This window comes from Papio anubis, chromosome 2 (assembly GCF_008728515.1).
Source record: "Papio anubis isolate 15944 chromosome 2, Panubis1.0, whole genome shotgun sequence".
NCBI classification, from domain to species: domain Eukaryota; kingdom Metazoa; phylum Chordata; class Mammalia; order Primates; family Cercopithecidae; genus Papio; species Papio anubis.
Genome location: NC_044977.1, coordinates 75,787,898 through 75,802,672, shown reverse-complemented (window position 1 = coordinate 75,802,672; position 14,775 = coordinate 75,787,898). Strand labels below are relative to the sequence as shown.

Sequence of the window (14,775 nt, the reverse complement as noted above, 5' to 3'; positions counted from 1 at the left end):
GCCACATGTGGTTATGACAATGCTGCTGGACAGCACAGATATAGAGCGTTTCTATCACTGCACAAAGCACCATTGGATAGCAGTTTTAGACCTTTCAGAGTTGTCTCTACCTCCTGTGAAGTCATTTTAAGCAGAAAAGCTGCTATTCATTGAGCACTCCTCTGGGCCAAGCAAGCAAGATTCTGGGTCAGTTACATAAGATCATCTCACCACAGCTTGCTGCCTCACGTCTCAACCCATTTTATTTATTTATTTATTTATTTATTTATTTATTTATTGTAAAGCTGTGGTCTCACTTTGTTGCCCAGGCTAGTCTCGAACTCCTGGCTTCGAGCAATCCTTCTGCCTCAGCCTGCCAAAGTGCTGGGATTATAAGAGTAAGCCACTGAGCCCAGCCTCACCCCATTTTAGAGATGAGGAAACCTGAGGATAGAGAAGCCAAGTAGGTTTCTCACCATCACACAGCAAGTGAGCAGCAAAGCCCAGGGGGTTTGACTTTAAAGGCTTTGCTCATTCTGATGGCCCCACCTTCCAAGGGCATTGCCCCCAAGCGTGAGTGAAAGCACCACTGTGGACAAGAAAGAGCTGCTGGGGATCCTGGCCCTTTTGACAGGAAAAGTGGCCTTGGGGTCAGACAGGCTAGAGGACCAAGGTTGGTTCTGCCAATGACCCTGTCAGTGATATTGCCTAAGTCACTTAGATCTCTGAATATATGTAAAGTGGTAGAGCTCAACTTGTAGAACTATGAGGATTAAATGAGAATATACACACAAGCACTTGGCACAGTATCTGGCACACAGTAGCCAGTTAGTACATGCACACATGAGTATTACTTCCGGAGTGAATCCTTTTCTTCTGCTTAAGCAGCAAACAACAAGTGTTGCCTTTCTCCCTGCAATACACATTTCTGAGTCTGGCATGCCACCTGCTGGTCCCTCCTGGATACATCATCCAGCCCCCTGTTCTCCCCAGAAGGGCCAGTGCCCAGAGTGTTCCCAGAAGGCTGGGCTGTAAAACAGGAACATCCTATCTGAGTATTCAGATATTTTTTTGTAAAGTCCCTTTTACATTGTGGCTCCTCTGAGAATTTAGGGTAAGCTTAGATCTTGCTAAGTTTGCTGAAATCTTCTTTGTTGCCAGGTAGATAGAGAAGATGGACTTCTCTGGGACTCTGTGCTCAACGTTATTCTATGTTGCCAGGGTCTTCTAGCTGCAGGCTATCTACAAGCACAGGGTCTTTACTATTATGGCTGGCATTCCCTTCGATCTGATGCTGAACATAAGTCCCACCTCCCCACCCCATATCCTATCAATCTAAAAGTCCTGTTGGGTTTTTCTCTCCGAAATATATATTTACAATCTGTCTAAGCCCCTTTGTATTCTCTGCCACCATCATCTCTCACCTGGACCACTGCATTAGCCTCCCGATCTTCTTGCATCTCCTCCCTTCCCCGTGCTGTCCATTCTCCACGCAGCAGCTAGAGCTGTGGTCCTACCTGCTGTAGCTATGGAATGCCTTGGGGAACATTCAAGACCTACCAACGCCCAGGGGCCAAACTCTGACTAATTAAATCAGAATCTAGGCATAGTGGGTAGAAGGTCTCTCAACATTCATAGCTCATGAAAGCTCTTGGATGATTCTTTCTATTTTTATTTTTCGAGACAGAGCTTGCTCTGTCACCCAAGTTGGAGTGTAGTGGTGCCATCTCGGCGCACTGCAACCTCAGCCTCCCAGGTTCTAGCGATTCTCCGGCCTCAGCCTCCCGAGTGGCTGGGACTATGTGTGTGCCACAGCACCCAGCCAATTTTTTGTATATTTAGTAGAGATGGGGTTTCACCATGTTGCTCAGGCTGGTCTCAAACTCCTGATCTCAAGTGATCTACCTGCTTTGGCCTCCCAAAGTTAGATGATTCTTTTGTGCGGCCAGGATTGAGAATCACTGAGCTTCCAGTCCAGACCAGTAGCAGCATCTCCTGGAGGGCCTATTAAAATACAGACCGTGAGTTTCACTCCCAGAGCCTGTGATTCACCAGGCCAGAAGTGGACCTGCGAATTTCCATGCCTCACAAATTCCCAGGTGATGCTCCTGGGCTGAGGATCACACTTTGAGAACTACTGTTGTAAAAATATAAGGTGGACCATGAAACTCCTGTTTAAATGACTTATTACACTTATATATGTACATTTTAAAAATTCACCTTCTGTACCATGGCCTGTCAGGCAGGGTGAGACCTATCAATCTAAAAGTCCTGTTGGGTTCCTAGCTCCTGGCCTCTCACACTCTCTGCTAACCACTCACTGGCCTCCTATCTGCCTCTTGAACACCGCAGGTAGTCACCTGAAGACCTTTGCAAGAGCCTCTCTCTCTGCTCAGATGGCACCCCCTTTAGCTCTTCTGTTGTCTGATTGTCTCTCAGTCTTCAGGGCTCATAGAAATGTCACTGCCTCAGGGAGAGCTTCCCTGAATGTCACATTCAACATGTTCCTCACCTTCCCCTCACCCCCTGTTCCCTATCTCAGCAAACTGTTTATTTCCTTTATAGCATCTGTTACAATTTGCAAGTATTTTATGTCTGTTCACTTAAAATACATTTACCTCTCTGCCAGAATGCAAGCTTTAAGAGGGCAGAAACTTTGCCTTCTTGTTCACTACCTGGCACATAGTAGGTGCCCAATAAATGATTACTGAATGAAGGGTTGAAGAGAAGCACGAATCAGGGAGCATAAAGGTTAGAAGGAATAGTATTAACGGAAGCGGGAGCCCTGTCCTGCTTCTGTTATGTCCCCCGAGGGCTTCCTGTGTGCTCATCTTTTAATATTACATCTTTAATTCACACAACCGGGCAAGGTAAGGTCATATTCTCTTCAATTTACACATGTGGAAATGGAGACCTAGAAAGGCAGGGACACTAGGCTGAGATCACACAGCTAAAAGTGGCAGAGTGGGCCGTGAATCCAGGCTGCCCCTATCCACATTCATCCTAAGATATGGAAGGAAGGAAAAAAGAGGCAGCAAAAGAACTGGAAAAGCTGTTCCCGCAGGGCAGTTTTTATTTTGCTCTAAACTCGTATCCAAGGTAAAAATATTAAAATAGAGCTGAAATCAAAGAACCCTTGCCCTACTTTCCAGGTCTCAGATTCTCCCAGAATCTCTTCAGAAGAGAGTGATCAGGCAATGATGGGTGTCTCAACTTTTAAGACTTTTAAAATAGCTGGCTCAGAGCCTTTGGAAGAATAGCACAGGCAGGAAATGGCAAGGCAGGATCTGAACCCAGCCCAACTTCCTGCACAGCCTGCCCAAGCTTTCGCACACAGCACAGACAGTATCTCATTCAACGTTCTTTTGTAGTGGCCCACCTCCTTACTGTGCTGGTTAAGGTAACATTCTAGATGCTGTCGCAGATAACCAGTCTCTTTCCCAAACCCAATGGCTTCATGTAATAAAAATTTCTCTTTCACCTCCCAAAAAGTCCAAAATCAGTGCTCCCAGTCTGCAGGCAGAGTTGTCTCCTCCAAGCGGTATTTCAGAGACCCAGGCTTCTTCCATCTGGTGGCTCTTCCATGTCTAGCAGGTGGCCTCCCATTGTGGCTAGGGAAGGGGAAGGAGGAGCATGAGATGGGCCAGGCCTGGTAGTGGTGCATGTCATTTCCATTCACATGCACTGGCCAGAACTCAGCGACATGGTCATACTTAACCGCAAAAAAAAAAAAAAAAAAAAAAAAGCTTGGAAATAGAGCATTAGTTGCCAAAGTTATCTCACAGCTAACTAGTCTCATTTCCTAAGAGTCTGATGAGTTTCTGTGTCCCACCCCCCGCCCCCCACCGCCCGCCAGACATCTCCTCTCACTGATAAAAGAATTATCATAATTATAATTATAGAGAAGACTTCAAATGCAACCAGGAGAAGGGCCACCTTGATCTTAAATTCAGATCATACAGAGGTAATGACAGGTCTCCAATGTTCCTGCCGAGGAGGCTGAAGGTTTAGAGAAGGGCAGGGGAAAGAAGAGGTTAAATGTACAATTTGCTCAAGTCCAGACCTGGCTAAGGAAGGAAGATGTCTCTGTCCACCATTTTGGTGTTGTTAACAAAGTCTACCTTGAGTTCAATTCTAGATATTTTAGAATTTCACCAATTAAGCAAACATTTATTGAGCATCCAAAAGATAGGAGATATAGTCCTAGGGATAGTTCTTTGGGATATCAAATAAAGGGATGAATGAATATGAGGTGAGGTCAGCTCTATTCTTTATCTGGTTGAGATTTTGAAGACACCAGTAATAAAAATTTGACACAATTATAATATATCCAGGACTGTATTCAACACTTGATATAAATTATCTCATTGAATCTTCCCAATAATTCTATGAGGTAAATACTATTATTACCCCCATTTTACAGAAGAGGAAACAAAACTAAAGAGATGAAATAGCTGTCCAAAATCTCAATTGCTCCCAAGAAGAGAAAAGAATGATTTTTAACAACATGACACTGCCTGTATTATGAAATTACAGTGCTATCTGCACATAGAGAGAGGCATAATTCAATTGGCTTTGGAAAATAGAAGGAGGTTTAGAGTTCTAAACAGTTACTGGGCTGGGTGCAGTGTCTCATGCCTATAATCCCAACACTTCGAGAAACCGAGGTGGGAGGACTGATTGAGGCCAGGAGTTCAAGACCAGCCTGGGCAACATAGTGAAACCGTATCTTTACGATTTTTTTTTTTTTTTAAATTAGCCAGGCATGATGGCACATGCATGTAGTCCTAGCTCCTTGGGTGGCTGAGGAGGGAGGATTCCTTGAGCCCAGGAGTGCAATGTTGCAATGAACTATGATTGTGCCACTGCCGTTCAGCCTGGGCAACAGAGCAAGACCCTGTCTCAAACAAAACAAAAAACAGTTACCGAATCCAAGAACAGGTCGTAACTGGGGTTAAGAGTGCCCTGTGTAATTTAAAAAGTGACTTTGAAGCCAAGCAAGCTGTGTGACCCTGGAGGAGGAGACACTTTGTCTCCCTATTCTTCAGTTTCCTCTTCTGCAAAGTAAGGAAGCTGGCCAAGATGCACTTGAAGTTCCTTTCTTCCTCTGTAAAAGCAGCATGGCAAATGGGAAGGACTGATGTTTTTAAAAGCCAGATTCAGGGAAACTCTTTCTGCCTATCTGAGCCTCCATTTTCCCATCTATGAAATTGGAATTAGGTTGGATTTGCTAATTTTTCTCTCCCTAGTGTCTGGCACAGGGAAGATAATAGGGTCTTAATAAATCTTGGTCACCTCATTAATGTTCCACCTGATTGGAGATGGCAGCAATCCATTGCATGCACAGAAGGCAGAATTGTATGAATAGAGATCTGCCTCTGAGCTCTGAGCTCTGAGCTGCTTCTGAGCGCACAGGGTGTCAACCTCCATCCTGAGGTATGGTGGCCATTTTGGGAATGGCTGGCTCCTGGCTCAGAGAAATGGCCTGCAGTTGAGGAGGCAGAGTGTAACGTTTCACAAAGCCTCCCTTGCCACCTCTGCCCATACCCCACACTCCATCATATGCAGGGCAAACTGGCTCCCAACGAATCTGGATTTCCACCATTCACTCAGAATCCCCAACGGGCAGGTTCAGGACTTCGGGGCACAGAGTTCAGAGAGAGAGGGAATATTAGATGTCCCCGCAGGCCTCCCCAGCAAGCCTTATTTCTTACGATTACTTCAGGGATGCTCCCAGGAGCCTTGCCCGCCTGGCAGATATTGAATAAGGCAGAAGCCAGAGTGGATGAAAAGCAGCGTCTTGGAACGGTTGCCTGGTTACCGGTGGCCTGGGTCACGTGGTCTTCTCCCTTCGGAGTGGCCCAGGGCCGGCAAAGAGCAGGAGTGCAGGGAAGGGGCAAAGGGAAGGCAGGGAGGGGAGGAGAGGCAGTGAGAAGCAGCTGCTATACATTGCACTTTCCTTCCCCGACAGCCCGACTGCCCGCATGTCGGGCCAGGACAGGAGTACCAGGCCACCTGGGTGGGGAGCCTGGCTCTTGCTTCCCAGGTGGAGGATGTGGACAAGTTAACTCAGCCTGTGGGCACCTGTCTTTCCTCACCTGTAAAATTAGTCTAATAATAGTGCAGACCTCACTCAGTTGTGACAAGGCTGCAAACAAGAAAACAGAGAAAAGGGGCCCAGCTCAGGGACGGGAACGCACTAGACTGGACATGAATATACCAGTGTTGCCCAGAGGGGCTGGGGGCTGGTGGCCAGAGTAACAGAAATCCTGAGTCAGGATGGCTACCTAATGTGACAGCCCAGGGCACAATGCAAACACATGCTTGTTGTTCCACAGGCAGGAGACAGGTACCCAAACATAAAGCCCCACCCCACTTCTGTGGCCCCTCTTGTGCTGTGTATTTGCTATTTAATGCTATGCTCCCTTGGGCACGGAGCTACTGGAGAGGAGCATGTAGGCCCTCACAGGCACCCAGGAGTCTTCCCCTGCAGTGTGGCCCACCAGTGCCCATCTGCTGCCAGGTCCCCTACACTGAGGCAAGAGGAACCGGGGAAGGGAAGCCAGGCATCTTCCTTTCCCACGGGCCCTTCACCCCAATCCATGGTGGACAGGTACCCTCACATCTTGCAACCTCCTTGTCAGAGGCTCTAGCACAGGGGAAAGGCTTGCCCTGCCAGTTGCCTCCCTGAAGGCACCACGATGTCATCAACCTTTGGGGCAGGCATGGCTGCAGTCATGTCCTACCCAAATGCTGTGGGATGTGCATGCTCAGCCTCCCGTGCCAGTGCCCTGCAGAGAGCAGAGTGGCAGCTGTTAGGGGGAAGAGAGAGAAGAAGGGATGTGAGGAGGGGATAGCAGGGGGTTGGGGAAGCTGGAACTGAGAACCCACCTGGTGAGGGAGGGGCCAGACTGCACTTGAACTGAGGCTCTTAGCCTGGGTGCCTGCTGTGTTATCCCACAGACTTCATTTACAAACTACATATTTAAAGATAAGATTATGAAGAATTTCAAGACACGACAGTAGAACATTAAATCCCTAGCACAGGCTTTTGTGTCACTGAGCTGGTTGCGCACCAGCCGACCCTGTTCTGAGTTGTTGTCGTGGCTCTGTCACTAACTCTCCCTCTCCGGGCCTCGGTTTTCCTTTCTCTAAATGAGGGGGTAGGGCTAGATGGTTTCTAGACCCTCTTCATGCTTTTATGTTTCATGATGTGTCCCACCAGCTGTGTGGACATGGGCAAGTCCCTTCCCTTCTCTGGGCATCAGTTTCCCTGCCTAAAAATTGAGAATTTGGGAATCCCGAAGGGCCCTGCCAGGGTTACTGCTTAGAGAGATGCCTTTTCCTATCCCCTCCTGTGTTTGAGGGGACTTCTTTTCTTTTGCAGAAGGAAAGACAAAGTTGTCCACTGGGTGCTGGGGTATGGGGCTGGATAGAACATTCCTTTTCTCCTTCTGCCCACACTGGTGAGCTTGGGGACTGTGAGACAAGAAAGAAGGGAGGGAAAACTCGTTAAGGAACAGAGAGGCAAAGAAGCATCACGTGAGAAGGTAAGCAAGCAGGCAGCCTTGGGAGATGCTTTCATTCACTCATTCATTCAGCAACAGTGAAACAGCAAAAGAATGTAACACTCACCGTTTTTGTGTAAGGGGCTTTTACCCATCCCCGCATGTAGGCTAGGATAATTTTAGAGCACTGAGATAATACACAAAAAACAGCAATCATGTAGTTTTAAAAGCTAACTCTGGGGTTATAGGGAAAGTATGTAAACAATTATGTTTTGTTAAAGATCCATATAGATAATACACAAAAACAGCAATTATGTAGTTTTAAAAAATAACTCCGGGGTTAAAGGGAAAGTATGTAAACAACTATGTTTTATTTAAAGATTTATAGGAGCATTGTGACCTGACCAAGGACAAAGAAGTTCCCAACCTCTTCAGGCCCTCGCTGGCACCCAGATGTCTGCAGTCATCAGTTACGTCTTGATCCCAACTCCCTTTTATTCCCCCGCCCTTAACATAAAAAAGAGCCTGAAATTTGTACTGACTTAAGATGGCATTTTAGGACACTAGTCTACCATCTTCTTGGTTTGCTGGCTTTCTGAAAAACCTGCTTTTCCTCCCACCAAGTCTCATTTCTTGAGTTTTGGCTTTCAAGCAGAGAGCAGCTGAACCTGGGTCTGGTTACAATCCATTCATTCATTCGTTCATTCATTTACCTGGATGGTTGCAGCAGCCTCTGCCCCCATCTCCCTGCTCTGTACTCACTCCCTTTCAATCTTCTGCTCCTCACAAGGGCCTAAGGGAGCTTCTGATGTGATAAACAGAACCATGTCGTTCCTCCCGAAAGCCTTTGTCAGTTAGAATTAGGTTTAGCTGTGACAGAAAATGCACACTAACAGTGGCTTCAGCAAGATAGATGCTTTTCTCTCCCTCCCAGAAGCATCTGGCAGCTGGCTACCTGAGACTATGGCGGTTCAACAGGTTCAGGAATCCAGGCTCTGTCTACATTGTGGCACCTCCAATCCTGGCTTTCATTTACAGCATCACCTCAGAGTCTGAGATGGTGCTGGGGTTCCAGTCATTTAATCTATACCCCAATATAGTAGCAAGGAGGGGTGGGGACACACATCCCCCTTTCAAAGATACTAGTCAAAAGTTGCATACACCACCCCAGCTTAGATTCTAGCAGCCAGAGCTTAAGTCACATGACCACATCTGCAAAAGAGGCTGGGAAAAGTTGTTCTTATTCCAGGCAGCCACACGCCCAGTTCAACTTTGTGGATTTTATGAATGAGGACAAAGGGGAGAATAGATACTTGTGGACAACAGATACTTGTGGACAACTGTTGATCTTTGCCACATAGTCCTTCCATAGCTCCCTACTGCACTTGAAATAAAACCGAAACTCTTTCCTATGCCTGCAAGGTCCTGGCTGTTTTCCCACCCTCTCTCTTCCCTCATCCTGCTTCAGGCCTGCTGGCCTCTTCCCGGTTTCTCAAAGACCATAGTTGTTTCCCATCCGGGGCTATCTGTCCACACTGTTTCCTGGTTGGAACGCCTTCACCCCACTCTATGAGTCTATCCCTTCTCCTCTTCTAGGTCTCAGCTTGTGTATCACCTTCTCACAGAGGCTTCCCCAACCACCATACTTCTCGTCATTTTTTCTTGGGTCCTTTCTTTGTTTCTTTATAGCATGAAAGACACCTTGGAACTAGCTATTAAAATATCTGATAAGCACAACGAAGCATGAATGCTCGCATCAATGGTTGCTCACCTTTTTGGTTTGTCTCCCCCATTCAAAAGGAAATTCTATGGGGGAGGCTTTGTGTCTCGTTCACAACCCCATCCCTGGAGTTTTTCTCTACAACTACATATTGGTCTCCCACTAGGTGCCAGGAACCTAAAAGACAGTAAGCACATTCAGTTTTCATCTCAGCTGCAGGGCAGCCAAGAGGTGAGGACTGGGGTTCATCTCCTGGAGAGGAGGCAGAGAGCTCAGCAGAGACAGGGATAAAGGAGTTCAGTAAGATTGTAAGAAGAGCCCTGCGCTGCCAGGAATGGGATTAGGGATCCTTTTAGCCTCGTTGCTGGCTCCATCCTATGTCTCCACCTTTATGCGAATGTGTTCCTTTGTCCTACTTTTAACTTACATCAGACTATTGTGTGTTCCTTATCCTCCCAAGCAGCTTTGCATCCTTTCTGGAAGAGGGTGGGGGTATAAACAAACAAACAAATACACGATAAAAATACAGGAGATATTTGGGTATATCCAGTTGCTAGGAATAGAAACCTACTCCAAGCAGTGCCAGGCGTCTCTGAATTACAGAGCCAAGCAAGCATCCAGCAGTTTACTTGCCCTATCTTGCTGGGTGTCTTAAAGGACCGCAACAGGATGTGTCCAGAAAGCAACTCAGTCTCCCTCAAACTGGTCTTCCCCTAGTACTGGTAAACCAGTTGTCTAAGAAGCCTAGTGGCTACCCTCAGTAGGTAGTATTGTAGCAATTTACAACAGGGTCTCTCAACCTGGGCACTGCTGACATTTTGGGCTGGGTAATTTCTTGTCGTGGGGACTGTCCTGTGCATTGTAGGATATATAGCAGCATCTCTGGCCTCTATCCCTAGATATCAGTAGCACTCCAGCCCCAGCTGTGACAACCAAAAATGTTTCCTTTGAGAATCACTGGTTTAGAAAACAGACTTGAACTTCAGGCTGTGTGTTCACATCTCAACTCAGACTGTGTGCTATGGAACCCTGGACAAGGTACTTAAACTTTTTGTGCCTAAAGTTACTCCTTTATAAAGTGAGGAAAATCATAGTTTCTACTTCATGGATTAAATAAACTAATATATGTAAGGCAGTTAGAATGATGCCTGGCACCATATTAGCTATTTATTACTTTTGAAATTAGTCCTTACCTTCCCCTCATTCCTTAACCAAATCCATCATCATTTCTAGATAATTTAAATTCATGAGATAATTTTACTCTAAAATCCACCTACCTTTCTCCAACAGCACCCTTGCCCAAACCACTGGCATCTCTTACCTCTGAATAAGGCTTCCTGCAATTCTCACTCAACAGAGAAGCCAGTTTGGCCTATTTAAACCATTCCATGCTTAAAACCAATCTACTAAGTCCCATTGTTCTTAGGAAAATGCCCTTCACCAATGGGCTAGAGATGAAACAAACATGACCCTGGTGCATCTCTACAGCCTGTCTCCTAACTTCATCTTGTTTGCTAATTTCAGCAACAATGTTTTATCTCTCCATTTCTCAAAGATACCATTCCCCCTCCTAATTTCAAGGCCCTTAAGTGTTCCAGACCCTCTGCTTGCAACCTCAGACAAGGCTATTTTTAAAGCAGTGATCAAGGGCTTTTTCAAAGTAAAGACCAGCCACTTCCCTGGAAAAGCAGAAAGAACGTAAGTGATTGAGCCAGGCAGGACCACCTTGTCCACTGGGGTAGTATACGCACTGCACAGACACGCTCAGCTAAGGAAACAAGTAGGAACTGCAACACATCCCAAGCTCCACTTGTCAAACCACACTCTGGTGCAGAGCCATCTGCTTCCCAAGCTGTTTTTGTGCAGAGCTATGCTCTTTGAAAAAGGGTTATTTTTGCTAATTTGCAATAAAGGTGCCACACAGGCTAGTGGCAACCCTATAGTCAGAACACACAGTAGGCTGATAGTAATGGAGCTACATTTTAACATGTACATTTTTTGTCTCTTGTGAAGACATTGAAGATAAGATAAGATACCCATTATGCAAACCGACTAGCTCTCCTGCACTCTTTCTTTCTATAGTTAGAAATTGAAGCTGGGTGCAGTGGTTGGCACTTGTAATCCCAGCTAGTCAGGAGGCTGAGGCAGGAGCATTACTTGCGCCCAGGAGTGCGAGTCCAGTCTGGGCAATGTGGTGAGTCTCCATCTCTAAAAGAAATGTTTTTTAAAGCGAGATGTTCTTGCATCACTGGTATTAGTACAGAGATGAGGCAGGCTTGAGAAAAAACTGTCCCTTACTTTGTGCACCGAGCAATTGGACAAATTTCAAGTCTTGGAGTGAAGCAATTAGCACTTTTCATAATTAAATTCATAATAAAATACCTTCTGGGAATTCAATATCTTTTTTAATTAACTATTCTTATTAACCTCATTCATCTGTCTCATAAAAAATGTAAACTAAGCCTAGCCATAAAGAACACATATCCCAGCAAATATAATTAGCACTAAACATTTAGCCACACAGTTAATATACTTCTGAGCCAAAAGGGACCACCTAGTACAAACATTCACCTTAGTGATTAGAAGCTTGAGGCTCAGAGGTTGAAAGCAATGTGCCCTGCATCACTGGGCTCAGGTCATTGCTAAGAGTATACGCAGGTCTCCTGTTTGCTGGGCCACACTAGAAAAAGAAAAGAAAATGAAACCTCACTTCTTTACCAGGTAAGAATTGTACATGAAACCCATGTTTCTGATTACTTGGTCTTTATACAAGGGGCACTTTTCCAGGGTACTGGTTGGTGAGTCTGTGTCCAATCCAATTATAATCAATTACAAAAACAGTATTGATTATAATTAATAGTAGTTTTTTTGATACAACATATTTGAGAGTATCTCTGTTGGACAAAATACAGAGCCTGGGTTGCCAAAGCCCGGGCAAAGACAAGTTTTATCATTCTCTTGTTCTTTAATAGGATCGAGGCCTCTGAGACTACCATATTTTAAGTAAACCTAAGACCGGCACGTGTAGATTTGCGGAATATAAAAGTGAGTGCTTCCCTAAAAGGGCTGAGCAGAAGATTCCAAGAATATTTCCCTTGCATATTTAAATGAGAATCAATTTTTAAAATCCATGTACACCCATTTTGAACTCTGTGTCACAGAAGTCAGCATTTAATTATGTGCACGTGTGATATCCCAGTGGGTATAATTGGGGAGTTGACGTTGAAGTGCACAGAACAGGGTATGCTGCAGTTGGGCAGACCCAGGTTTAAATCCTGGCTATACCACTACTAATCATCACCCTCTGAAAGTCACTTCACTTCTCTGAACCACAGCATATGCATTCATAAATGAGAACACTAATAGCTACCTTCCAGAGTTGGGGGATTTAAATAATATGAGAATACCATATTATTTTTAATACGTTTTATTAGTGGAATGGGATCAGAAAGGCTCAGCATACCTAGGTGAGCTGAGCCTTTTTGATCCCATTGCCCCAATAAAACTGTGAGGTCTTTGTAAGGCCTTTGCCTATTATCTTCATCTTGGTGTCTGCAATGCCAAATATGAGGTCTTACATAAAGTATGTACTCAATAAATGTTTATTGAGTTAACACAGGAGTGTGGGAAGGGGTTACATCTTTCCTGTAACTGGCACTAACCAGCAGTAGTGGGTTGAATAGTCCCCACTCCATCCCCAAATACATTCACATCCTAACCCCTAGAACCTGTGAATGTGACCTTATTTGGAAAAATGGTCTTTGTAGATGTGATTAATGTAAGGATCTCCTGGATTATCTGGGTGGGACCCAAATCCAGTGGGTCCTTATGAGAGACAGAGGCAAAGACACAGACACAGAGGAGAAGGCCATGCAAAGATGGAGGCAGAGATTGGAGTGATGTAGCCACAGGAACAGCTGGAGCCACCAGAATCTGGAAGAGCAAAAGGAGGGATTCTCCTTTAGGGCCTCCAGAGGCAGCATGGTCCTGCGCACTTGGACTGACTTCCGCTCCAACTTCTGGCCTCCACCACTGTGAGAGAATACATTTCTGTTGTTTCAAGCCACCCAGTTTGTGATCATTTGTTGCAGTAGCCCTAGTAAATGAACACACCAGCACACAGGAGGCACTCATGCTTAACACTGGAACTTAATGCTTCAACACTGGAAGTAGTCAAGTGAAGGGATTTGGACTCATGTTTTGATATCAAATCCTTAAACTCTACTGTACACCCAAAGCATGTTATCCAAGCTGGCTTAACTATGATCTAGAAATTTGGGGTATAGTACATTAACCTTGGAAATTCCATTGTAAAAGGAGCCAGAAATTCTAATAAGCCACTCAGATGACACTACTTATTTTCCTGGAAGAATACACCAGGTACTTCCTCTAGCCTGACCCGGACTAGCCACCCATGGCAGATAGTGCTAATAGATAGTAACCGCTTCTTGCTGAGCATCAGAGATGCCACCTAGACACCTGATGGGGGCACCAAAGAGCAGCTGGACATTCAATCTAGAGCTCAGGGTGGATCAGAGTCAGCCCACAGCATGGCTCCCGCCTCCAGCCTGAGATCCAGGTGCATGTGTCCAGCTGCTCCTTGACTCTCCCCCCGGATGTCTCTCACCTGGCATGTGTCCGACTGAACCCCTGATCCCCCGACCCTATTTGTTACTTCGCCAGTGTCTTCCATCTCAGAAACAATTCTTCCAGTTACACTGTTCTCTTGGATTCCTCCCTTGGTCTCACATCCCTCAGCCAATCATGTTGGTACTGCCTTAAGAAGACATCTAGAATCCAGTCACTTGGCACAGTTTCCACTGGTGACTGTGGATCTGTGAATCACTGTGACTTCTGGATCTCCCCGTCCCTTTCTTTTTTTTCTTGAGACAGAGTCTCGTTCTGTCACTCAGGCTGAAGTGCAGTGGTGTCATCTCAGCTACTGCAACCTCCACCTCCCAGGTTCAAGCGATTTTCATGCCTCAGCCTCCTGAGTAGCTGAGATTACAGGCATGTGCCACCACACCTGGCTATTTTTTGTATTTTTAGTAGAGATTAGGTTTACCGTGTTGGCCAGGCTGGTCTCGAACTCCTGGCCTCAGGTGATCCACCTGTCTTGTGCTCCCTCCCAAAGTGCTGGGATTACAGGTGTGAGCCACTGCACCCAGCTTGGACTGGTCTATTTTAAGAGCTTTTTCCTAACTAGTTTTTCTGCTTTTCTCCCAGCCCAATGACATTCTATTCACCAATAGGCAGCCAGAGAAAGCTTTTTAAAACCCAAGTCAATTCAAATGGCTTCCTACCTCATTCAGAAAGGAGTTCAGGCTCCTGATCCTGGTTCCTAAGGAAATGTGTCAACTGCCCCCATCCCAATATCCTGCCCCATTCTCCTCTGTTTTCATCTTTTACTACTCTCCCCTCACTCATAACTCAAGTCCCCTGGCCTCCTTGCTGTTCCTTTAAAATGCCAAGTGTGGGGCTGGCAAGATGGCTCATGCCTGTAATCCCAGCAATTTGGGAGGCCAAGGCAAGTGAATCACTTGAGGTCAGTAGTTTGAGACCAGCCTG

The 14,775-nt window shown here is 45.8% G+C and overlaps 1 long non-coding RNA gene across 2 annotated transcripts in view; it reads right to left on the bottom strand.

Moving 5' to 3' along the window:
* The window catches only part of LOC110742554, a 38,891-nt gene extending 24,727 nt beyond the window's left edge, over nt 1-14,164 (bottom strand). For both annotated transcript variants that reach the window (XR_004182144.1, XR_002520354.2), the window contains exons 1-2: nt 5,694-14,164; nt 3,461-3,590 (exon numbers count right to left, since the gene is read on the bottom strand). This is a non-coding gene — a long non-coding RNA (uncharacterized LOC110742554). The remainder of the gene's footprint in view (nt 1-3,460; nt 3,591-5,693) is intronic.
* Between the last annotated feature and the right edge of the window lie 611 nt (nt 14,165-14,775).